This window comes from Lissotriton helveticus, chromosome 8 (genome assembly GCF_964261635.1).
Source record: "Lissotriton helveticus chromosome 8, aLisHel1.1, whole genome shotgun sequence".
Lineage (NCBI taxonomy): Eukaryota > Metazoa > Chordata > Amphibia > Caudata > Salamandridae > Lissotriton > Lissotriton helveticus.
In genome coordinates, this window is record NC_136069.1 from 239,050,372 (window position 1) to 239,074,918 (window position 24,547).

Genomic DNA, 24,547 nt, shown 5'->3' on the forward strand with positions numbered 1-24,547 from the left:
TCCTCAAACTCTATGAATTGAGACGGGAGTAGGTCAGCTAACAGAGAAGAACTTTTGTCACCTAAGTTGGTGTCCTCTTCTTCCTGCATGCATTCACGTATTTTGTAATCTGGTGGTATGAAGTGCTGATTTATCTTGATCAGTGTTAACCTCTCCACATTTTTGGACGAGAGGCGGGTCTTTTTTTAACCCCTTCAGTGCTAATGACAAGGGTAACTCGTCATGGAGTTTCCATTGATTTCAATGGAAAGTCAATGGAAGTGCATCATGTGCCTTAGCAGCCAAGTGGTTAAGTTACAATGGCACTAGCAGCACTGAAAACACGTTCAGAAGACACGCTTGCGAGTGGGCAAGGCAAATAATTTAGAGCCAGGTTGGTGACCAGTCGCCATAGAGGCCTTTTCCTATACCAATACAGCAATGGGTTCTGAATAACAAAGACCTCTGTTGGGTCATCCAGATAGGCGTGCACCATTGACTCAATGTTCTCCAGGGTTGCCCCACTTTGCGTACCATCTGTGGCCTTTGCATCACTGGAACGAACAAACCCTTGATGAGTTAGCCTATCGGCTTCCGACATTATTATGGCTGGACCTGGTGCAGGTGAGGATGATGATACAGTTGCTGGTGTCGTTAACGGCTGTGAGGGAAAGTGACTCTCTTCGGCCACAGATTCAGAAGTGGAACTTGACGCCAGATGGCCTGCTGATTCAGTAGTACTTCTGCCGGCTCCTTCAATTTTCTGCCGCTCTTTTTCGAACCGAGTGGCTGACAGAGCTAGCCAATGTTTGTACTTTGAAACATCTGCTTCATCAAAAGGAATGAATGCTTTGCTGGCCACAGCCTTTTTGTACCATGGATACAGAATAGTGGCACAAATGTAATGTTGTTCTGTATGTATGTTTTTAAGTCTTTCATTGGCAACTAGGCGGCTTAATAACCTCTACGCCAACTGATATGCGTCTTGCTTTTCAGCATCATCTCGGAACGTTGAAGACACATGCGCAACAATGGGATAGCTTTGCCCAAAGTACAGTCCTCCCTGCTGACTTCACGTGTGAAGACCTCAAAAGGACGAAACATGTCTGTCAGGCTTGCAACGAGCTTCCATTCCTCCAACTCTAGCCTCATGTCTTTCATAGTAGAACCCAGTTCATTGACATACTCATTGATTACTCCCCACTGCTCAGACAGACGCTCAAGCATGTAGAAGGTTGAGTTCCAGTCTCCTGGATGAGTCCTTTGACTGGCAGTCTACGTTCATGTTGCATGCTCCTCAGCTTCTTCCGGGCCTTAAAAGAATGGCTGAAGTGTGCAGATTCTTCAGCAGGTTGTCAGTAACTTGCTGACTGTGATTTCTTTTTTCAAGAAATCTTGCACAACAATGTTAATACTGTGCGCCAAACACAGCATTCTGAAATAGCCACCTTGATGCATGGTCTTAACTATATTACTGCCATTATCTGTGGATACATAACCAATCATGCGATTTCTTGGATGCAACCATTCATAGACCTTCCTGTCAAACTCCTCCAAAAGGTTAGGTGCAGTATGAGATTTCTCCATGGCAAACATGGCTAGTGTTGCATGTTTCCAAGTAGCTTGAAAAACTGTGTCCGTGTCAACACCTGCTTTTAACTTGTCTTTAACCCCTGCAAAAGAGACCCAGTGTGCAGTGATGCACATGTAATCAAGGGCTTGGCAACTGGTCCACATGTCTGTTGTCAGGTGGATAGTGTGAACAGCACTCTTATGAATAGCTGCGACAATCACCTCCAGCACATCTTGATGTAGTGCTGGAACAGCAACTCTGGCAAAATAGGACCGGCTAGGAACCTTCCATTTAGGGAAGATTGTTGAAACAAATTCTAGAAAACCCACCCCTTCCACGAAAGAAAAAGGGAGAAAGGTCCAGCGCTAGCATTTTAGCCAGCTTTGCATGCCGTTGGGTGGTTGCGTTCAAATGGCGCATCCAACCAAAACATGCTTCTAATGGTGGGCTGGACCTTTTTACATGATGATGATGATGCAGACTTCTTCAAACCAGTTAGGCTCATTGATGTACTTTTTCGCATTGGTGTCTCTCCCAGACTCTTAGTTTGCCCGATACATGTTGCAGGGGTAAAGGGTGTGGGCGCTACCACTGCAGTGCTGCTGCCAGGGGTACTGGGTGTACCAGAAAAAATTCTGTCGCTTCTTCACTTCCCCCCTGCATGATCAGCCCCTTGTCATCATCAGATGCAATATGAATGGATACATTTGGATTTGTTGTACTTTTGGCTCCCTGGATCTTCCTTAGGTGCGCCTCCCAAATGATAGTGTGGTGTTTTTGGAGATGACCTCTCTGGCATCCGGTACCATAGTTGGTACCAAGCTTACCCCGACTACCTACAGTTTTACAAATTGAACAAACGACCATGTTTTCCGCCTTTTCGCTCACACTAAAGAAGTCCCAAACTGGGGACTGGAGATGTCTGCTGGTGGTGGAGGTGCTACTTTCAGTTTCAATGCCAGATGAAGTGGAGGATGGGCATGGCTGAATTCGACTCTGTTGTGCACTTACAGCACCACTACTTGAGGTAATGGAGGTCAAGCTGGATGGAGGTCCCTGCCGGCCCTTCTGAAGAGAAAATATGGAAGCTGTAGGTCGTGTTGGTCCAGTAGTTAACTGTGTTGGTGGTGGTACCAGTGCCACGCCGCCCACATACCACTCAGTAGAAATTCGGAATAGGGTACAAATGTCTGTCTGCTGCATGCCCGCTAGGGCTGGAGTGACGTCTGTGATGACTGGGTCGTCGTCAGACTGTTCATCAGCAGCATACACCACTTCTTGCTCGTCGTCATCATCAGCCATAAGTGAAAGCCTTGCAGGAACCTTCCTTTTAGGCTTAGCTACCTTTGTCGGTTTATGGCGTGCCTCACTCTCAGACTGCATTGGTGGGTTCCAATCAACATCAAGGTCATCAGAAGGAATGGGGCTTGAAGAAGAACTTCTAGTAGTAGCCCTCCTTGACCTTTTTCTTGCTGGGGATCTGGAAGACATTGTATCATCATGAGGAGGAGTGGCTTCCTCGGATGATACCTCCGCTTCAATCTCGATTTCCTGATGTGCCCCTATTTCTGGAGGAACAAGCATTGTGGGCAGTTGTGCCGCTCCATGCGCCTCTAGTTGTGCCTCTCCATTTGCCTCTCCTTGCGCCTCTCCTTGCGCCTCTACTTGCACCTCTCCTTGCGCCTCTATTTGTGCCTCTACTTGCGGCTCTACTTGCGGCTCTACTTGCGCCTCTTCTTGCGCATGTACTTGTGCTTATACTAGTTGCACCTGTGGTTGCCGTTGTGGCTGTGGTTGTTAAACACTCATCAGCGGAGTTACACCCTGCGTTGATTGGGTGCTACTTTCATGCGATGAGCCTACATCACTGGTCGATGGTGATTGAACAATTAAAGTGGCTGCCTCTGCAACACTCATGCACTGAGCCCAATGAAGCGGAGGTGCTGCTCCCAGCTTGGTCCCCGGCAGACACCGCTGCTGCTGCAGGCGCAGATTTTTTTCCCACAAAAGGTGTCTGTGGGCACACCAGTCTCCTTGGTAGGTGGTGCCACTTGCTTCCTCTGCTCCTTCTTACTGGCAGTGGCACTGGCAACTTTTTTCGTAGAGGCGCTACGGCCACCTTTCTTTAGGCCCATCTTCTTCAGATATCAGAACAGCAGGGCACAGTTGCACGAGTTGCATAGTTGTCTGTGGCCAAACGTGACGTCACGTGACATTGTGGTACACACACCGCTGCAGGATTTCTTCCTGCCACTGGTGGTTCTCTTGTGCACCTAAAAGCAAAGGAAGCCAGAGGAACATCAGTTAAACACCCCTAAAAGTCGAAAAACACACAAAAATCACCACAATCCAATCCCATCCATGCCCTCAATGATGTGTAAATTCAAGACACCCCACAGAAAGACTAGGTCCATGGACCCCTGGGCATAATGGTTGAATGCAAGGCAAACTGGGTACAGGCCTGAGCACACTGCCTGGCATCAAAATGGCCCCTTGACCCCCACCACATGGCCAGGCCTCAAAATGGCCCCCACCCACATGGACAGGCCCCACCAGCACCCAAAAAGTCAGAAAACACACACAAATATAACCACAATCCAATGCCATCCATGCCCTCAATGATGTTTAAATTCAAGACACCCCACAGAAAGACTAGGTCCATGGACCACTGAGTACCCCCGGGCATAATGGTTGAAAGCAAGGCAAACTGGGTGCAGGCCTGAGCACACTACCTGGCTTCAAAATGGCCCATTGACCCCCACCACATGGCCAGGCCCTGCCTGGACCAGGCCTCAAAATGGCCCCCACCCACATGGTCAGGCCCCAGAAGCACCCAAAAAGTCGAAAAACACACAAAAATCACCATAATCCAATGCCATCCATGCCCTCAATGATGTTTAAATTCAAGACACCCCACAAAAAGCCTAGGTCCATGGACCATTGAGTACCCCCGGGCATAATGGTTGAAAGCAAGGCAAACTGGGTGCAGGCCTGAGCACACTGCCTGCCTTCTAAATATCCCCTTGACCCTCCACCACATGGCCAGGCCCTGCCTGGACCAGGCCTCACAATGGCCCCACCCACATGGTCAGGCCCCAACAGCACCCAAAAAGTCATAAAACACACAAAAATAACCACAATCCAATGCCATCCATGCCCTCAATAATGTTTAAATTAAAGACACCCCACAAAAAGACTAGGTCCATGCACCACTGAGTACCCCTGGGCATAATGGTTGAAAGCAAGGCAAACTGGGTGCAGGCCTGAGCACACTGCCTGGCTTCAAAATGGCCACTTGACCCCCACCAGGCCTCAAAATGGCCCCCACCCACATGGTCAGGCCCCAACAGCTCCCAAAAAGTCAAAAACCACACAAAAATCACCACAATCCAATGCCATCCATGCCCTCAATGATGTTTAAATTCAAGACACCCCACAGAAAGACTAGGTCCATGCACCACTGAGTACCCCTGGGCATAATGGTTGAAAGCAAGGCAAACTGGGTGCAGGCCTGAGCACACTGCCTGGCTTCAAAATGGCGCCTTGACCCCACCACATGGCCAGGCCCTGCCTGGACTAGGCCTCAAAATGGCCCCCACCCACATGGTCAGGCCCCAACAGTACTCAAAAAGTCAAAAAGCACACAAACATTACCACAATCCAATGCCATCCATGCCCTCAATGATGTTTAAATTCAAGACACCCCACGGAAAAACTTGTTCCATGCACCACTCACTACCCCTGGGCCTACTGGCTAGTGAGGCTTTACAGGCTCCCCAAATTAAAAAAAAAAATCAACATATAACAGTGAGCTAAAATTCCATGACATAAATGAGATTTAAGTTAAAATAAAATCACAGAAACAGTTGTATAATGCACCCACGACTAACCCTGGGACTACTGGATACTGTGGCTACCCCCAATATATCTTTTAAAGTTGTGAAAAAAGTTTTAAAATTGTAGTTGCGGCAACTGCAATGCCCCAAACAAACAACACCAACTTACTTGTAAAATCTCAAATCCAAAAGTGATCCAAACTCCAAAGTCCATAAAGTCCTCAAATACAAATATCCAGCAGCAGCCACAAAAAGTAATCCTTCCAGCTCCAGATCCAAATCAAAAGTGACCAGGACATGGACAAAGCACTGGAAGGAGCCTGCTGGACAGGAACAGAAAGTTGGAGACTCTGGGGCACTTCCTTCCCCCTCCCCCCAAAATGGTCTCCTTGCACCAAAAAGTGCAGCCAAATGTCAATCTGATGAGTTATTCTGATCAAAATCATCGTTTTCAGAAGGTTTATGCTGCCTGCGGTGGATTTCTTGTGCAGAAATGCAATTTCTGCAAGTTCGGGAAAGCGAGCTGTTCAAATCTCCCGCCGAAAGTCAGCTGCGTGCCGCATCTACGTAATCGGCATTGTTTACTCCAGCGATGCGTGATCGCGGGTACTTATGACGTACTCGCATTGTCAAACTCTCGCTGCGCAAGATGGCGGGCCGCGATGACGTAATCGCGGTCGAAAAACTCTTGCACGATCACGCAGCAAGATACAAAATGGCGCAGCACACGCAAACCGGGAGAAAAACAACTCGCCGAACACAGATTCACGGTAAGTCAACGCTGCGCGCGCAATATTGTATTTTTCAAGCGCGACCAAGCAAAAAAATCCGCCAGCTTGCGAATTTATGGATTTTTGGGAAAATTCGCGGGATACGCAACATTCTATTTGGAATAACTTTGGCGTCGGTGGACGAATCTTCACAAATTTTTCCAAGAAAAAGGCCTGCTCCGCTCTGCTTCCTCCCTGAAAGTTTGGGGGTGATTCGTCAAGCGGGGGCTGAGAAAAAAGGGGCATCTGAAAACGTGTTTTCCCCATGCACTTTTCCATAGGACCTTTAGCCAGGGCTACAGCCCGAACGGCTGAACGGAATTACACCAAATTTTGCAAAAAGGTAGAGTTCGGTTTGCAGATTACTCTTTTTGTTAATTGGTGTAAATCTGTTCAGTAGTTCCTGAGAAAATCAAAAGTAAAATCATAGCTATATCTATAGACGACATACCGTACGCGTACCTTCCCGAGCATGAGCTGAATGCTAATTGGCTGTCAACACTCCAAACCAGGAAGTGTTGGCAGCCAGTGAAACTAACTTGCAAAACACGCAAAGGGGGCAGGGTAGAAACACCCTGACCCCCTAGGCTTGCTCAGGGGGTCCCACAAGGACCCCCAAGGCCCACATTTAAAAAAAAAAAGAAAAAATTAATCTCGGGGTACGCATAGGTACGCGTACCCCGTGGAAAAAAAAAAAACCCGGTCTGCTTTTTTTAAATTAGCCCCCGTGGGGACCAAATCCCAGGGGCAAAATTTAAAAAAAGTGGATGGGGTCCCCGGGGCCGGAATTGGCCATGGGAGGGGGGCCACGTGGCCCCCTTCCCGTAAAAAAAAAAACCGAATTGGGGGCATGCCCTGGGGGATGGGATCCCCAGGGCCAAAAAAAGAAAAAGAAGGGGGGCTCTTAAAAGTATTAAAAAAAAATCAAAATGGATCGGGAGGAGGCCACGCCCCCTCCCTGCACCTCTCTGCAAACGCACCCCCTGGCGCGTTTGCAAAGGTGCAACTACTTCCACTTGCATACTGGGGTTTCCTGGGGGCCAACTAGTCCACAAGGAGCCTCCAGTATGGGGGCTCCCTTGCAGAGGTGTAATGAGACCATGCCCCTTTTTACACTGCAATGCAGTCGTGGCGCATACTGGATTTTGCTGGTGGGCTAGTTGGCCCCCAGGGACCTCCAGTATGCAAGGGGACTTAGTTCCCCCTCTGAAAAATCAACAGGGGGCTGCGTTGCACAGAGGTGTAAAAAGGGGCGTGGCTTGGAACTTTCAAAAATTCATCTAAAATCAGCTGAACTACGAATTCCGATTTACTCACCTGTTATCAGGAGAGACCTCAGTGCTGCATCTTTCAGCTCTCTATTATTCCTAAAATGCAAATGTAACTGTACTTACCAGTAACTTGAATTTCCTTCCATAGGATATCATTTCCTGCTTTATAAAATATATATACATTTTTTTTCAAAAAAATAAAAAAAAATATTACAATTTCAAAATTTTCAAAAACATTTTATTTTCAATTTATATTAAAAATATATAATGTAATTTAAAAAATAAAATATCTAAAAATAAATACTTTAAAACAATGTAGTAAAATAGTATAAAAAATATAACAATACATTTAAAGATTATCATTTACAAAACCTTTGAAATTCACTGAAAAAAACATAGGTTTCAGCCACGTTATAGTTAGGAATTAGCATTTAAAAAACCTTAGAAATTCACTGAAAAAACCATAGGTTTCACACATGTTATAGTTAGCTGGACATTTCACTCATACAAAACCATTGAAATTCTCCCGTTATAGTTAGTTCAGCTAACTATAACTTGCGGGCCCGCAATGCACTGCTGATGATGTCACATATGACATCACTGATGACATGGTCAGTGACATTACTCATGACATCACTGATGACATCTCAAATGACATCACTGATAACATCATCCTTGTGAAAGAGTGGCAGACCTCCTGTCAGTGTAATATAACCTTTGATAGACACCTTCAAAAGTAGAAACTAACATTTTCAAAAAATGGAGATACCAATACCAGTTAGAGCAACCTACTCAGTAATTCCAAAATCTACATACACATCCACTCATTCACCAACAGTTCTATATAGTCACTCATACATGTACTCACTCATCATATGTACTTATACACCTATACATCCTGTTACACACCGATACTCATTCATACAGTTACTCACACACATACTCACACATGCAAATAAACTCCATTTACTTGCATGTACAGCTATACACAAACCACTACACTTACTTTTACAGAAACGTACACATACTTACTCTCTTAAACAATCACTTACAGAAACACATACTTATTTATACAGGAACTCTTCCAATCTCTCACACTCTCAAATATAATAACTTATATATATCAATACTCACATTAGGTAGATTAACACATATGTAGTTACTCATAAAGATACTGTTGAGACAGTCATTCACTCACTAACATACCCATACACACACTCATCCACCCATAAAGTCCTGCACACATGCTGTTTTCAAAACACATACAAACAGTGAGTTACTCATTCATGCATCTATGCGCTAAGTAATACTCCCCACCGAACCATACAGACACTCATACTGATACTCAAAAATCAACTAATAACCCATATACACACTCATGTAGCTACTCACCAACCCATGCAGCCACTTATACACAAAGTGAGACACTGATACAGATATTTAAATATTTAAACATTACTCGCTAATACATGTATTCACTAAGATACACTTAATAAGTCAGTTATACAATCAATTTTTTTAAACACCATCCATTTAGATACATATTCATCCATTTATTCTTCTATCGACCTTTAGTTATACATATATAAAAAATATTTATTTTTCAGACAGATACACATTTACTGGATGATGTCATCAGTGATTTCATTTGAGATGTCATCAGTGTCATGAGTGATGTCACTGACCATGTCATGAGTGATGTAATATGTGACGTCATCAGCAGTGCATTGCGGGCGCGCGAGTTATAGTTAGCTGAACTAACTATAACGGGGGAGTTTCAATGGTTTTGTATGAGTGAAATGTCCAGCTAACTATAACATGTGTGGAACCTATGGTTTTTTCAGTGAATATATACATATGACACTCAGGGCCAGACCACGGGAGCGGTCATACGGAAGAGGAAGAGGCGGAAACACAAGTGGAAAGTCACAAGGCGCGGAGGAAAGAAACACAAGAGGAACAATGTCGCATGGGAGGACAACACGACAGACCAAGCAGCTATGATGGGTGAGCCCAATTTGACTTTCATTAACATTTCCTCCCACAATCTGACTATGGCAGAGAGATCGGTATTGGAGTTGGGCCTGAGTTTTTGCCCGATGGCAAATTTCGATTACAGCCAAACAAGAATCGATGTATTTCTTTTTGTACGTAAACTAAAGTTAATGAAAATGTTTGCGCTAAAGAAAAAACGGGCCCTTGAGCAAAGAAGCAATGATACAAATTGGAGCACACAGGTGTCAAATGTCTTACAAATACAGGATGTTGAGAGTTTGGCAAGCGCAATAGAATTGTGTGGTAAAGATGTGAGTGGTTTGAGTGATTCTGAGGTACTTGACAGGATGGGTTTGTCTTTAGGAGGACAGAGTGCAACTAATCACAGACCTAAATCCACCTTTAATCCTATCACACCACATGACAACCTAGAGACATTTCACGACGTTGTTATTAGAGACCTTCTCTCTCTATGGGAGAATAGTAAGAACAAGCATGCGCATAATCTCTCGACATAACAGAGGAAAGCACTCGGCACACTTAATGCAGACCCTTGCTGTATAATTAAGCCATCTGACAAAGGTGGGAATGTTGTCTTATGGGACGTAAATCTGTACAGACAGGAGGCAAATAGACAACTTGAGCTGTCAGGCAATTACAGGAGATCAAACAGAGAAGAATATGCAGCTAGCATTTCAACATACCATGAGAAACTTAAGGGTTGGAGAGAGAATAACTTGCTAGCGGAATCGGAATTAAGATTTTATATGTAAAGCAGCCGGTTTCCCCTTGTTTCTATATGTTACCAAAAGTCCACAAGGACTATACTAACCCACCTGGTAGGCCCGTTGTGTCTGCTAACTACAGTCTTCTTGAAAGCACATCTATTTTCCTTGACACTTTTCTTTTCCCGTATGTCCTTAAACTCCCCTCGTACTGCAGGGACAGTACGGATTTTATCACCAAGATAGAGGGAATCAGATGGGAGGACATTTTCTGGTTGGTCATGGTAGACGTGGTCTCACTGTACACGTGTATCAGACACGTTGATGGTTTGAACGCATGTAGACATTTCTTGAGGGATAGGTCTGTTTTCTTTTTGCAACAAACAGAAATGCTGCTTGAAATGTTAGAATTTTGTTTAATGAACAATTTCTTTCTGTTTGATAACACTTGGTTCAAACAAGAGGTGGGTACGGCGATGGGAAGCTGTTTTGCTCCTAGTTTTGCCTGCATGCTGATGGGTTGGTGGGAGGAACAAGTCCTATGGTCAGAGGAGAATACCAATTTCACTTGTCACATTGCCTTTTACACCAGGTATATTGACGATATTTTCCTGATCTGGGATGGTCCCAAACTTGAGCTAAACAAATTCCTTGCCAGCATCAATAGGAATGGGGTCAATCTGAAATTTACCAACAAATTAGACCAAACAGAAATGGACTTCCTAGATGTCACAGTGAAAGTGGTGGAGGGAGCACTCCAAACCAGCCTATATAGGAAACCTACCTCAGGCAACAGCATTTTACATGCTAGAAGTCACCACCCCAGTAACCTCAAGGACAGCATCCCATATGGAGAATTCCTGCGGGCTAAGCGCAATTGCAGCTCAGAGGCTGCATTCAAGAAAGAGCAGATCTCCATGACCCAGAGATTTAAGGCCAGGGGCTATTCAGACCGGATGCTGCTGGTGGCCAAATAAAAAGCAAAAGCAAGAAATAGGGAGACTCTGCTGACCAAAAAGATAGTAAGAGCAAATGAGAATCAGGGATTCAACAATGTCAGGATGATAACAACATACAGTGCAGAAGCAGGCAAGGTACGCGAGATCCTGAAGAAACACTGGCACATCGTAAAGAGTGATCCAGTCATAGGCAAAGTGATCAACACACAACCACAGTTGACGTATAGAAAGGCACGCTCTTTGAAGGACATGCTAGTGAGAAGCTACTTCGAGGCATCTACGAAGAAAAATAATTGGCTAAAAGAGCAGAGAGGCTTTTACAAATGTGGCAAGTGTAAGGCCTGTGCCACTAGCAAAAATGTCAAGTCCTATCCACTTCCTACAGGCAAAAATGCAATGATTGGGAAATTTATGAACTGCAATATAGACCACTGTGTGTATGTGATTGTTTGCCCATGTACGAATTTTTACATTGTGAGCACCATCTTCCCAATAAAGAAACGTATATTAGAGCACATGAGGGCAATTAAGAATGTTGACATGAGCTTTGCCACTGCGCGCCACTGGTTACGCTTTCATAACAGCGATGTTAATCAATTTTCCTTCTTTGGCATTGACAGAATTCCTGCAAACCCAAGAGGGGCAACAGACTCAAGCAGCTACGATTCCTGGAATCCCAGTATATCATACGTCTGGATTCAAGAAACCCCTTTGGCCTGAATGAGGATGAGGAGTTACATGTGCATATTGGCTGAAAACCTTATGATAGGCCTTTGATAATACCTACGTAACCCCTACACCTGACCCTCATCCCTACCTTGTCCCCAGCTGTTGTGCTTGCAACATCCAACTCACTCTTTCTCTCAGAGGGGGCTCTCTCTGTAGTTAGATGTTGAATTGGAAGCTTCACATTAGAGCTTAGACTAGACGACCTCGGCACGACCCACCTGGTCAAGCACATGGGTTAGATCACACCTGATGTGCAACCCATCACCACGTTATTTTGGTTAGAATTTCCCCCATCCCCTCATGTGCACACTACCTCACTCCACGTTTTTAATTTCACAATCACACCCAGATTTATACCTTTGCTGTAGGTTCTGTCAGGCTCTCAACAGATAGTATAGGGTTCACCTCCTGCACTTTTCACAGTGCTAAACGATTGATTGTAGTACCTTTCTGTTTGTACCTAGCCATTTCCTCGGATTGGCTTTTTAATTCGGGTAACCCCCCCACTCTCCGTGACCTAGCCCCATCCCATTGGACATACGATCTCAGTTACATTCTCTTGACAGCCCGCTTGCATGTAGATAGAGAGAGCTATAGGGATATCGCACCTAGTGTCCCTATTGTGTATATATATTTATTTCCCTTTTTTGGCCACTTGGTCTTGACTAATTTTGTATTCTTTGTTGAAATTCAACTTTTCTTCTCTCAATTAATTTCCTTTGATGAAATGTACTGACCGAATGTCAGATTTGAATGGATTTTTCTTACCAAAGACAACAAATGGCCTCTTGGCCTCCACCTGTGATATTGTTATGGATTTGGACTCAATATAGCGCATATGTATAAGTATTTCATCTAGTGCTTAGAACTTGGCCACTTGGCCGGAATACAATTGAACTTCTATGTTTAATGTAAATATGTAATCTGCAAATTTGCTTGTTTATTTAAACATTATAATATCACTTACAGGTAATTTACTTTGTCAAAGCACCGGTCTTTATTAACTTTTGCGCTACAGAGTCTTGCTTTTATTTAATTTGTAGTCCTTTGAACAACTGTAGTTCTAGATGGGCTGTGGTCCTATGTCGATTTCCACTACCTCTTTGGTGCACTTTAAAATGGTGACTGTGTGTTTATGTGGCTGGCTAACGAAAAAGACCGCCTGGTCGAAACGCGTCGCCAATAAAGTAAATTTGAACACGGACCCTGGAGTGCGAGTCTTCTTTGTTTCCTGGAAGCCTTACTGTGTGGGGAAACCTTTCTAACCTATACTTCCGGGTTTCCAACACCTGGGACTTGCACCGACCTCGAGTGGACTGGACCGGACGAGTTGGAAACTTTTCCTGCACACCGGCCCTCGGCCAACATCTGCTCCGACCGCCTGAACCGATAGAACATGACTGAGCTTCCCGCCGGAGATTGATCGGTGAGTGTGGACTGTGGAGACGCGCTTCGGAAGTCGTGCGTTACAGCGTCCTGTGCCTGCTGATTGTGGACCCGTGCAGCGAACAACGCTGGGAGGTTTCAAAGACTCGGATTGTGGGCAGAGGTACCGCTGTACCGATTTTGAGGAAAGCGCGGCAGGGATTTTGTCTCCGTGATTAATTGAACTTCGTGCAATCGAGGGGTTACCATACCTGTCTGGCAACATGACCAGAGGTAAACAGACGGCGGGTGCTGCCACGTCTGCAACAACAACTACAAAAACCACTGCGGTGAATGAAACCACCACAATTAAGAACCGCCGTGCTGGCAGGGTGGATGAGGCGAGGTCGCTGTTCTGTGAGACGGACAGTACAACAGTAAATACAGTGAGTACTAGTGAGACGGCAATCCCACCACCGGATAAGACTCAAAAACAGATGTTATTTCAGTATGAAAAACTTATGAAAAAAGAAATCAACCGCTGGTGGGAGGTAACTTCTCTGGATAATTATATAGAAATCGGCAGGGTGCCGAGAGGGCTACGAATTATGATTACCCCGACTTACCAGAACCCCCATCCGAAACTAATCTCCGACTGGTCTGAACTAATGGCTGGAACTTACAAAAATATTCTTGGTTTACTGTCTAAATATGCTGCCATGGAGCTTGAGTAGGTCATCATAGACATTGGCAAACTGAAGGAAGAACTTGATAAACATGACGCGAAAGATGAGATAACCAAGGCTATCGAACAAATGGAGAAAAAGACTTGATAAATATGAAGATGAGATCAAGCAGAAGAAGAAAAGTAAATTCTTGAGGGACAAACAGGATTATGCCAGTGGGCGGATCTTAACGTTTGGCAAGAAATACGATGGAGCCATAAGACAGTTCAAACAGCTAGGAGCGAGTGGACGACCACGCAACGTCACGGTATCTGAATCAGGCTCAGAAACCTACTCAGATATGGACGAAGTCTTGGATACCAGCGGGAGGAGCTTACTTTCTTTTAAACCCTTGGAAGAATATGATTTTTTACAATCGGCAATGAAACTCAGGGCCAGACCACCGGAGCGGTCATACGGAAGAGGAAGAGGCGGAAACACAAGAGGAAAGTCAAAAGGCGCGGAGGAAAGAAACACAAGAGGAGCAATGTCGCATGGGAGGACAACACGACAGACCAAGCAGCTATGATGGGTGAGCCCAATTTGACTATCATTAACATTTCCTCCCACAATCTGACTATGGCAGAGAGATCGGTATTGGAGTTGGGCCTGAGTTTTTGCCCGATGGCGAATTTTCGATTACAGCCAAACAAGAATCGATGTATTTCTTTTTGTACGTAAACTAAAGTTAATGAAAATGTTTGCGCTAAAGAAAAAACGGGCCCTTAAGCAAAGGAGCAATGATACAAATTGGAGCACACAGGTGTCAAATGTCTTACAAATACAGGATGTTGAGAGTTTGGCAAGCGCATTAGAATTGTGTGGTGAAGATGTGAGTGGTTTGAGTGATTCTGAGGTACTTGACAGGATGGGTTTGTCTTTAGGAGGACGGAGTGCAACTAATCACAGACCTAAATCCACCTTTAATCCTATCACACCACATGACAACCTAGAGACATTTCACGACGTTGTTACTAGAGACCTTCTCTCTCTATGGGAGAATAGTAAGAACAAGCATGCGCATAATCTCTCGAAAGAACAGAGGAAAGCACTCTGCACACTTAATGCAGACCCTTGCTGTATAATTAAGCCATCTGACAAAGGTGGGAATGTTGTCTTATGGGACGTAAATCTGTACAGACAGGAGGCAAATAGACAACTTGAGCTGTCAGGCAATTACAGGAGATCAAACAGAGAAGAATATGCAGCTAGCATTACAACGTACCATGAGAAACTTAAGGGTTGGAGAGAGAATAACTTGCTAGCGGAACCGGAATTAAGATTTTATATGTAAAGCAGCCGGTTTCCCCTTGTTTCTATATGTTACCAAAAGTCCACAAGGACTATACTAACCCACCTGGTAGGCCCATTGTGTCTGCTAACTACAGTCTTCTTGAAAGCACATCTATTTTCCTTGACACTTTTCTTTTCCCGTATGTCCTTAATCTCCCCTCGTACTGCAGGGACAGTACGAATTTTATCACCAAGATAGAGGGAATCAGATGGGAGGACATTTTCTGGTTGGTCACGGTAGACGTGGTCTCACTGTACACGTGTATCAGACACATTGATGGTTTGAAAGCATGTAGACATTTCTTGAGGGATAGGTCTGTTTTCTTTTTGCAACAAACAGAAATGCTGCTTGAAATGTTAGAAATTTGTTTAATGAACAATTTCTTTCTGTTTGATAACACTTGGTTCAAACAAGAGGTGGGTACGGCGATGGGAAGCTGTTTTGCTCCTAGTTTTGCCCGCATGCTGATGGGTTGGTGGGAGGAACAAGTCCTATGGTCAGAGGAGAATACCAATTTCACTTGTCACATTGCCTTTTACACCAGGTATATTGACGATATTTTCCTGATCTGGGATGGTCCCAAACTTGAGCTAAACAAATTCCTTGCCAGCATCAATAGGAATAGGGTCAATCTGAAATTTACCAACAAAGTAGACCAAACAGAAATGGACTTCCTAGATGTCACAGTGAAAGTGGTGGAGGGAGCACTCCAAACCAGCCTATATAGGAAACCTACCTCAGGCAACAGCATTTTACATGCTAGAAGTCACCACCCCAGTAACCTCATGGACAGCATCCCATATGGAGAATTCCTGAGGGCTAAGCGCAATTGCAGCTCAGAGGCTGCGTTCAAGAAAGAGCAGATCTCCATGACCCAGAGATTTAAGGCCAGGGGCTATTCAGACCAGGTGCTGCTGGTGGCCAAATAAAAAGCGAAAGCAAGAAATAGTGAGACTCTCCTGACCAAAAAGATAGTGAGAGCAAATGAGAATCAGGGATTCAACAATGTCAGGATGATAACAACATACAGTGCAGAAGCAGGCAAGGTACGCGAGATCCTGAAGAAACGCTGGCACATCGTAAAGAGTGATCCAGTCATAGGCAAAGTGATCAACAGACAACCACAGTTGACGTATAGAAAGGCACGCTCTTTGAAGGACATGCTAGTGAGAAGCTACTTCGAGGCACCTACGAAGAAAAATAATTGGCTAAAAGAGCAGAGAGGCTTTTACAAATGTGGCAAGTGTAAGGCCTGTGCCACTAGCAAAAATGTCAAGTCCTATCCACTTCCTACAGGCAAAAATGCAATGATTGGAAAATTTATGAACTGCAATACTGACCACTGTGTGTATGTGATTGTTTGCCCATGTACGAATTTTTACATTGGGAGCACCATCTTCCCAATAAAGAAACGTATATTAGAGCACATGAGGGCAATTAAGAATGTTGACATGAGCTATGCCACTGCGCGCCACTGGTTACGCTTTCATAACAGCGATGTTAATCAATTTTCCTTCTTTGGCATTGACAGAATTCCTGCAAACCCAAGAGGGGGCAACAGACTCAAGCAGCTACGAATCCTGGAATCCCAGTACATCATACGTCTGGATTCAAGAAACCCCTTTGGCCTGAATGAGGATGAGGAGTTACATGTGCATATTGGCTGAAAACCTTATGTTAGGCCTTTGATAATACCTACCTAACCCCTACACCTGACCCTCATCCCTACCGTGTCCCCAGCTGTTGTGCTTGCAACATCCAACTCACTCTTTCTCTCAGAGGGGGCTCTGTTGGAACTGGCCCTTCTTGCAGGGTCATCCTCAAACTTTTTGTTTCTTCCTCCCTTGTTTTTCCTGACCCGTGGCTGTTGGCAATAGGACTCTGCGCACTTTACCACTGCTGATCAGTGCTAAAGTGCATATGCTCTCTATGTAAATTGTAATTCTGATTGGATATACATGTTTGGCATATTTGTATCACCATGAAGTCCCTAGTAAAGTATTGTAATTCTGATTGGATATACATGTTTGGCATATTTGTATCACCATGAAGTCCCTAGTAAAGTGCACTGGGTGTGCCATGGCTGGTGATGACAAATGCTACTAGTGGGCCTGCAGCACTGATTGTGCCACCCACAAGAGTAGCCCTAAAATGATGTCTCAGGCCTGACACTGCAGTGCCTGTGTGCAGTTTAGAACTGCCATGTCCTCCTGGCCAGTGTCCCCACTGACCAGGCCTAACCCTTCCCTTTTTGTGCACATCATCCACCCCTATGGAAGGCCCAAGGTACCCCCCTGGGCAGGGTGCAGTATATGTAAAAGGTAGAGCATGTACTAGTGCAGGTAACATGCTCTGATAGTGAATGGCAGCCATTTTTGTTTTTCACTATTGTAAGGCTATCTTGCTCCATAGGTTAACATGGGGGATGCTGGCTACAGTGATTAACAGCATTTCTTCTCATAGGAACAAGATAGGACATACGTATCTAGTATCCCTGAACTCAGAATTTAATAACACATCTTTTAGGAAAGATTGTTTTTAAATCCTGTGTTTGAGAACAGCACTTTTAGAAAGTTGCTGTTCTCTTGTCTGACCCTTCTGTGTACCTGGGCCTGTTTGTGTATTGACTGTCTGGTTTGAGAGTGACAGGGGCTGGGGAATTCCCCAGGAGAATGGATGAGTCAGCACTAGGCTGAATGACTGCATTTGCAACTGGAGTGGTGGGAGGAGTTAGCACCTGGGCTGAATAGGGCTGTGCCTGCCTTCCACAATGCTGGCTCCACCCCCCTGCTGGGCGGATGAGGACCCTGCCCCTCACTCTGAAAGGAAAGAAGCAGCCAGCAAAACAAAGTACTCAGGAAACACCCAGAACTGGTTCAGACCGGGCTAAGGGCCCACATGCACAGAGAGAACAAAGACTTTAGGGGTATAAGTACAGGACCCCTGACAACAGAAAATTAGATCATCCTGGAAATCAAGAAGGAACCTCTGCCAAGGAGAAAGCTGAAACTGAAAAATGAAGACTGTCCTGCTGTTGCTCTGCTGGACTGACCTGTTGCTTTGCTGCCAAGGAGAGGGGAAGGACTTTGCTGCTGAGCTGTGTCCCCTGTCTTGAAGGAATCTCCAAGGGCCTGAGTAGAGCTGGCTCCCTGTTTTGAAGTCCCAGGAACAAAAGGACTTCACCCCCAGCTTCCCTGAACTCTGCTGAGAGAGTTCTGTCCTTCCTAGAGTGCTTGATCCAGTTGTGGGGCCTCTGGAGGTTGGACCTGTGCTGGGAAGCTTAAAACTAAGCTTGAGTGACTTTTGAAACTGAAAAGTGTCGCATCGCTCGCTTGCGGAGCGCATCCCCGACAGTGCGAGAAGTTTCCCGCCGCTACAGAGGTCGAGATCGTAGCAGCGCCTGACGCCGCTGCCAGAGACGTCGCATCCTTCGTTTGCGGGACGCACCAGACCGGTGCGGGAGAATCGAACATCGCTGAGAGTATCGTCGCAGAGCCTGTCGTCGCTGGGTGAGATTGCCGCACCGCTTGCTTGCGGACCGCATCACGTCGCTTCGAGCATCGTCGCAGAATCAACGCATCGAGGAGCTGCGAGAGAGAGGATCCCCGCTGGACCACGCATCGTCGCCCCGGAGATCGTCGCAGCCCCTACGAGATCGGCGCATCGTGCCTTTGCGAGAACAGACTTCCTACGGAACCTACGCACCGGAATCCATACAAGTGGCCTTCCTCCCCATACAGACTGGATTCGTCGCAACACGCCCGCTGCTGCAGCGGGGCTGTCGCATTGCCTCCCCAGGGTCTCAGGAGCAACGCATCGCTTGTTTTCCACCGCACCAGCTTCTGCTTTTGGAACTTTGTTGCAACAAAAAGGTACTGTGAGTAAACGTGACGCAACTGTGAACTTTTCACGCATCGGTAGAGAATTCTATCGCAACGTAGAGAATTCTATCGCAACCTAAGAATTTTAACGCAACCTTAAGAACTCTTTTTGAAACCATATTCTTGAACTGTGTATGTTGGATTTTTGTCGTTTTGGTCTTGTGTAGTTTAGATTAAAAATACCTTTATTTTTCTAAACTGTTGTGGAGTCAGTTTGTGGTGTTTTCACTGTGTTACTGTGAGTGTTGGTACAAATACTTTACGCATTGCCTCTGGTTAGCCTAGACTGCTCGTGCCAAGCTACCTACAGGGTGAGCAGGGGTTATCTCAGAGGGTTATCTCCTTGCCCTAACTAGAAGCAAGGGTCCCTATTTGGACAGTGGTACCTACCTCTGCCAACTAGAGACCCCCAGATCTAACATTGGTGGTCAGGCGGTGTGATTTGAACTTGTACTTGTACTTGACCCACAGTAATTGGTGTACATCACTAGTGAGTGCAGACCACTACGCCACCACATACTGTTTGTTTTTTTCCGGTGTCCTCCTGGAAGTATTTTTTGGGGGATATTGAGACGCTGGCTAGTGTTGCACCTGTAAAATCCTGCTAAAATGGAAGTCAACTTTTTTCACCTGTGCATCTACACAGAAGAGGAGATAGAAGCCTTTTGCAAGAAGAGGGGGCTGCCTGTGGAGAAAGGTTCCACAAGGAGGGATCTTGAGGCATGCCTGTATTCCCATGAGGCCAGAATTTGGGAAGCAACATTAGCAGATGATTCTGAGGAGGAGGACTTCTCTGATAGTGAGGAAGAGAAAGATGAGTGGCTCCTTGCTGCTGAGCAAAGGTGCAGAGAATTAGACCGGCTAAACAAGGAAGGTATGATCCGGTGGGCCTTAGCCCAGAAAGAAAAATGGGATGCTCAAGGAAGGAGCTTTGCTGAGTTGGAGGTGGAGTCCAGCTCAGATGGTGGCAGCATGATTATGATATATAGTGTGGAAAGAAAGGTACAAACACCCAGAGATGTGGCGCCTGACTTGAGGGAGGGGGTCGACATACACCAGGGGGTTCAGGTTTATGATGTAGTTCCAGTGGAGTGCAGTGTCCCTGAAGTAGATTGGGGGACTGGCACAGGGGACCATATTCCTAGTGGTGGGAGGGACACTCTACTGACTCTAGAAGAGAGGTACAGGGAGAGGGGTTCCCCCGTGGTAGAAACCTTGGTGTGTGTGTGTGAAAACCAGCCAGAAGAGTGTGGGTTGTGTGACAGAGACAGTCAGATACTGTCTTGCCAGTCTCAGGAGAGTGGGGTGGGGTACTTGTGTGAGGCACTGGAGGGTGAGGCAAAGGGTAGCTTGGTTAACAACTGTGGAGGGCTGTGTGATTCATTTGTTGGAGAGCATATTTTAAGTCCCTGTTTTCCAGAGCTATGCCAACACCCGGTGGAGCGTGAGTTCTCTGATCCCAGAGAGCTTGCATTGGAGGCAGACCTCTTGGTGGATTCCAAAGGGTCTGAAGAGGCATTGGGGAGTGATCCCAAGAGGAGTGGCTTAGATGTCTTCCAGACCTGTGAGGTGGAAGAGGTTCAGTGTATCCCAGTTAGGTCCCAGTGTAGTGGGAGGGGTGTAGGGGCTCATGTCCGGTCTCAGTGGAGAAGGAATGAGTGTGGGACGGTGTGTCTCATGGTGCCCGAAACCCAGTCTCAGGGCCTGGAGGGTTCCTTAGGGGAACACCAGGCTGGGGACCTAGACTGTACTTGTAGGCCATTTGAGGAGGATCTCCTAGTGTCTGGTGAACAGGGAGTGCCTGTAACCAGGCCTCCATCAGTTCTGGTGTCTGGCAGTGCCGCTCCATTTGGGAGGGTACAGAAGTCCAGACTGAGGGGTGAGAGGGGGAAGGAGTCCCCAGTGGGAGAACCAGTGGGTCAGGGACCAGTCGGAAGGGCTGAGTCCCCAGTGAGTGACCATGGTGACCTCACTTCTGTCCTGGGGGATCTTCCCGCGCTGTCAGTTGGACAGGGGTCGGGAGATCTGCATCAGGCAGACTGTCACAGGACACGTGAGTTGTGTGTCACCCTCAAGGGGGTACTATATGAGTCCCCAGAAGTCCTGGCGTGCCAGGCAAATGCACAACCGCAGGTTTTGGTCCCTGGGTTGGGAGACCAGATTCAGGATGTGCCTGACCTGGAAGGAAGGACATCTGTAACCAGTGTCCTGACCAATATGGTTCCCAGGGGTACCCCTCCAGTAGGGAGGGTGCAGCGCTCTGGAAGGGGGTGCGGCGGGAGGGAGTCCTCGCCCCTGACCCCGATACAACCTGAGGGGTTAAACCCTAGGTTGGGAGACCAGTTGCTGGAGGGAGGTCCTGAACTGGTAGGAAAGTTGTGTTCTTGGTTGTCTTGGTGGACAGGGTTGCCCCTGGAAGGAGGGCAAGAGTCTCACCATGGGGGTGGACTGGGCCACACCGTTGTGTTGGCCAGGTGGGGACTGTCTACTAGTGTGGGTACATCCGAGAGGGAAGTCCTGGTGCGCCAGGCAAGTGTTCCACCGCAGGGGTTGGTCCTGGGTGGGGATGCCAGGTTCAGGTGTTGTCTGACCTGGAGGCTTTGGAGCCTAGGTTTGAGGGCCAGGTCCGGGGTGTCCCCCCTGACCTGGAATGCCAGTTGCAGGATAGAACCCCTGAACTGGTGGGTGAATGGTGCGGGACACCTGCCACAGGTGCCCTGGCCATTCTAGAAGGGGTACCGCTCCAGGTGGGAGGGTACAGAGCCCCAAGAAAGAGGAGGACCGGGTGTGGGGAAGCCCACCCCAATCTCCTGTCCAGCCGCTGGATACAGGTCCGGGACTGGTGGGTCAGTGCCAGGATGTTAGACCTGACCTGACAAGAGAGGGAGTGGACAAAGGGTGCCAAGCATCTGGGGCTACTGCCCCCCACCCTCTGACACCACAGAGGTTTGAGAGCCCTGAGAGGCATGAGGCCTGGGTCTCACCCTTGATCCCTGTTGGTGGTCACTGTGGCTGTCTGTCTGTCTGTTGGGACACACCTGTGAGTAAATTAAGGTTAGGTGCTGCACAGGTGGTGTCCACAGGTGAGGGGAAGGTTTCCACATAGATTGGCATGGTGGACCCTGAGAGTATGGATAGAGTGATCCAACTGGGTTTAGGATGGCGTAGAACAGGACTGCCCTGCTGTGTGGGCCAGTTTCCGTGTTCTATCGCCTTCAGCAGGGAATCCCATCGAGGTATCGTTTGGTCTACCCTGGCTTTAGGCTGGAAGGGGGTTGTGTTGGAACTGGCCCTTCTTGCAGGGTCATCCTCAAACTTTTTGCTTCTTCCTCCCTTATTTTTCCTGACCCGTGGCTGTTGGCAATAGGACTCTGCGCACTTTACCACTGCTGATCAGTGCTAAAGTGCATATGCTCTCTATGTAAATTGTTATTCTGATTGTATATACATGTTTGGCATATTTGTATCACCATGAAGTCCCTAGTAAAGTGCACTGGGTGTGCCATGGCTGGTGATGACAAATGCTACTAGTGGGCCTGCAGCACTGATTGTGCCACCCACAAGAGTAGCCCTAAAATGATGTCTCAGGCCTGACACTGCAGTGCCTGTGTGCAGTTTAGAACTGCCATGTCCTCCTGGTCAGTGTCCCCACTGACGAGGCCTAACCCTTCCCTTTTTGTGCACATCATCCACCCCTATGTAAGGCCCAAGGTACCCCCCTGGGCAGGGTGCAGTATATGTAAAAGGTAGAGCATGTACTAGTGCAGGTAACATGCTCTGATAGTGAATGGCAGCCATTTTCGTTTTTCACTATTGTAAGGCTATCTTGCTCCATAGGTTAACATGGGGGATGCTGGCTACAGTGGTTAACAGCATTTCTTCTCATAGGAACAAGATAGGACATAAGTATCTAGTATCCCTGAACTCACAATTTAATAACACATCTTTTAGGAAAGATTGTTTTTAAATCCTGTGTTTGAGAACAGCACTTTTAGAAAGTTGCTGTTCTCTTGTCTGACCCTTCTGTGTGCCTGGGCCTGTTTGTGTATTGACTGTCTGGTTTGAGAGTGACAGGGGCTGGGGAATTCCCAAGGAGAATGGATGAGTCAGCACTAGGCTGAATGACTGCATTTGCAACTGGAGTGGTGGGAGGAGTTAGCACCTGGGCTGAATAGGGCTGTGCCTGCCTACCACAATGCTGGCTCCACCCCCCTGCTGGGCGGCTGAGGACCCTGCCCCTCACTCTGAAAGGAAAGAAGCAGCCAGCAAAACAACGTACTCAGGAAACACCCAGAACTGGTTCAGACCGGGCTCAGGGCCCACATGCACAGAGAGAACAAAGACTTTAGGGGTATAAGTACAGGACTCCTGACAACAGAAAATTAGATCATCCTGGAAATCAAGAAGGAACCTCTGCCAAGGAGAAAGCTGAAACTGAAGAAGGAAGACTGTCCTGCTGTTGCTCTGCTGGACTGACCTGTTGCTTTGCTGCCAAGGAGAGGGGAAGGACTTTGCTGCTGAGCTGTGTCCCCTGTCTTGAAGGAATCTCCAAGGCCTGAGTAGAGCTGGCTCCCTGTTTTGAAGTCCCAGGAACAAAAGGACTTCACCCCCAGCTTCCCTGAACTCTGCTGAGAGAGTTCTGTCCTTCCTAGAGTGCTTGATCCAGTTGTGGGGCCTCTGGAGGTTGGACCTGTGCTGGGAAGCTTGAAACTAAGCTTGAGTGACTTTTGAAACTGAAAAGTGTCGCATCGCTCGCTTGCGGAGCGCATCCCCGACAGTGCGAGAAGTTTCCCGCCACTACGGAGGTCGAGATCGTAGCAGCGCCTGACGCCGCTGCCAGAGACGTCGCATCCTTCGTTTGCGGGACGCACCAGACCGGTGCGGGAGAATCAAACATCGCTGCTAGTATCGCCGCAGAGCCTGTCGTCGCTGGGTGAGATCGCCGCACCGCTTGCTTGCGGACCGCATCACGTCGCTGCGAGCATCGTCGCAGAATCAACGCATCGAGGAGCTGCGAGAGAGAGGATCCCCGCTGGACCGCGCATCGTCGCCCCGGAGATCGTCGCAGCCCCTACGAGATCGTCGCATCGTGCCTTTGCGAGAACAGACTTCCTACAGAACCTACGCACCGGAATCCATACAAGTGGCCTTCCTCCTCATACAGATCGGATTCGTCGCAACACGCCCGCTGCTGCAGCGGGGCTGTCGCATTGCCTCCCCAGGGTCTCAGGAGCAACGCACCGCTTGTTTTCCACCGCACCACCTTCTGCTTTTGGAACTTTGTTGCAACAAAAAGGTACTGTGAGTAAACGTGACGCAACTGTGAACTTTTCACGCATCGGTAGAGAATTCTATCGCAACGTAGAGAATTCTATCGCAACCTAAGAATTTTAACGCAACCTTAAGAACTCTTTTTGAAACCATGTTCTTGAACTATGTATGTTG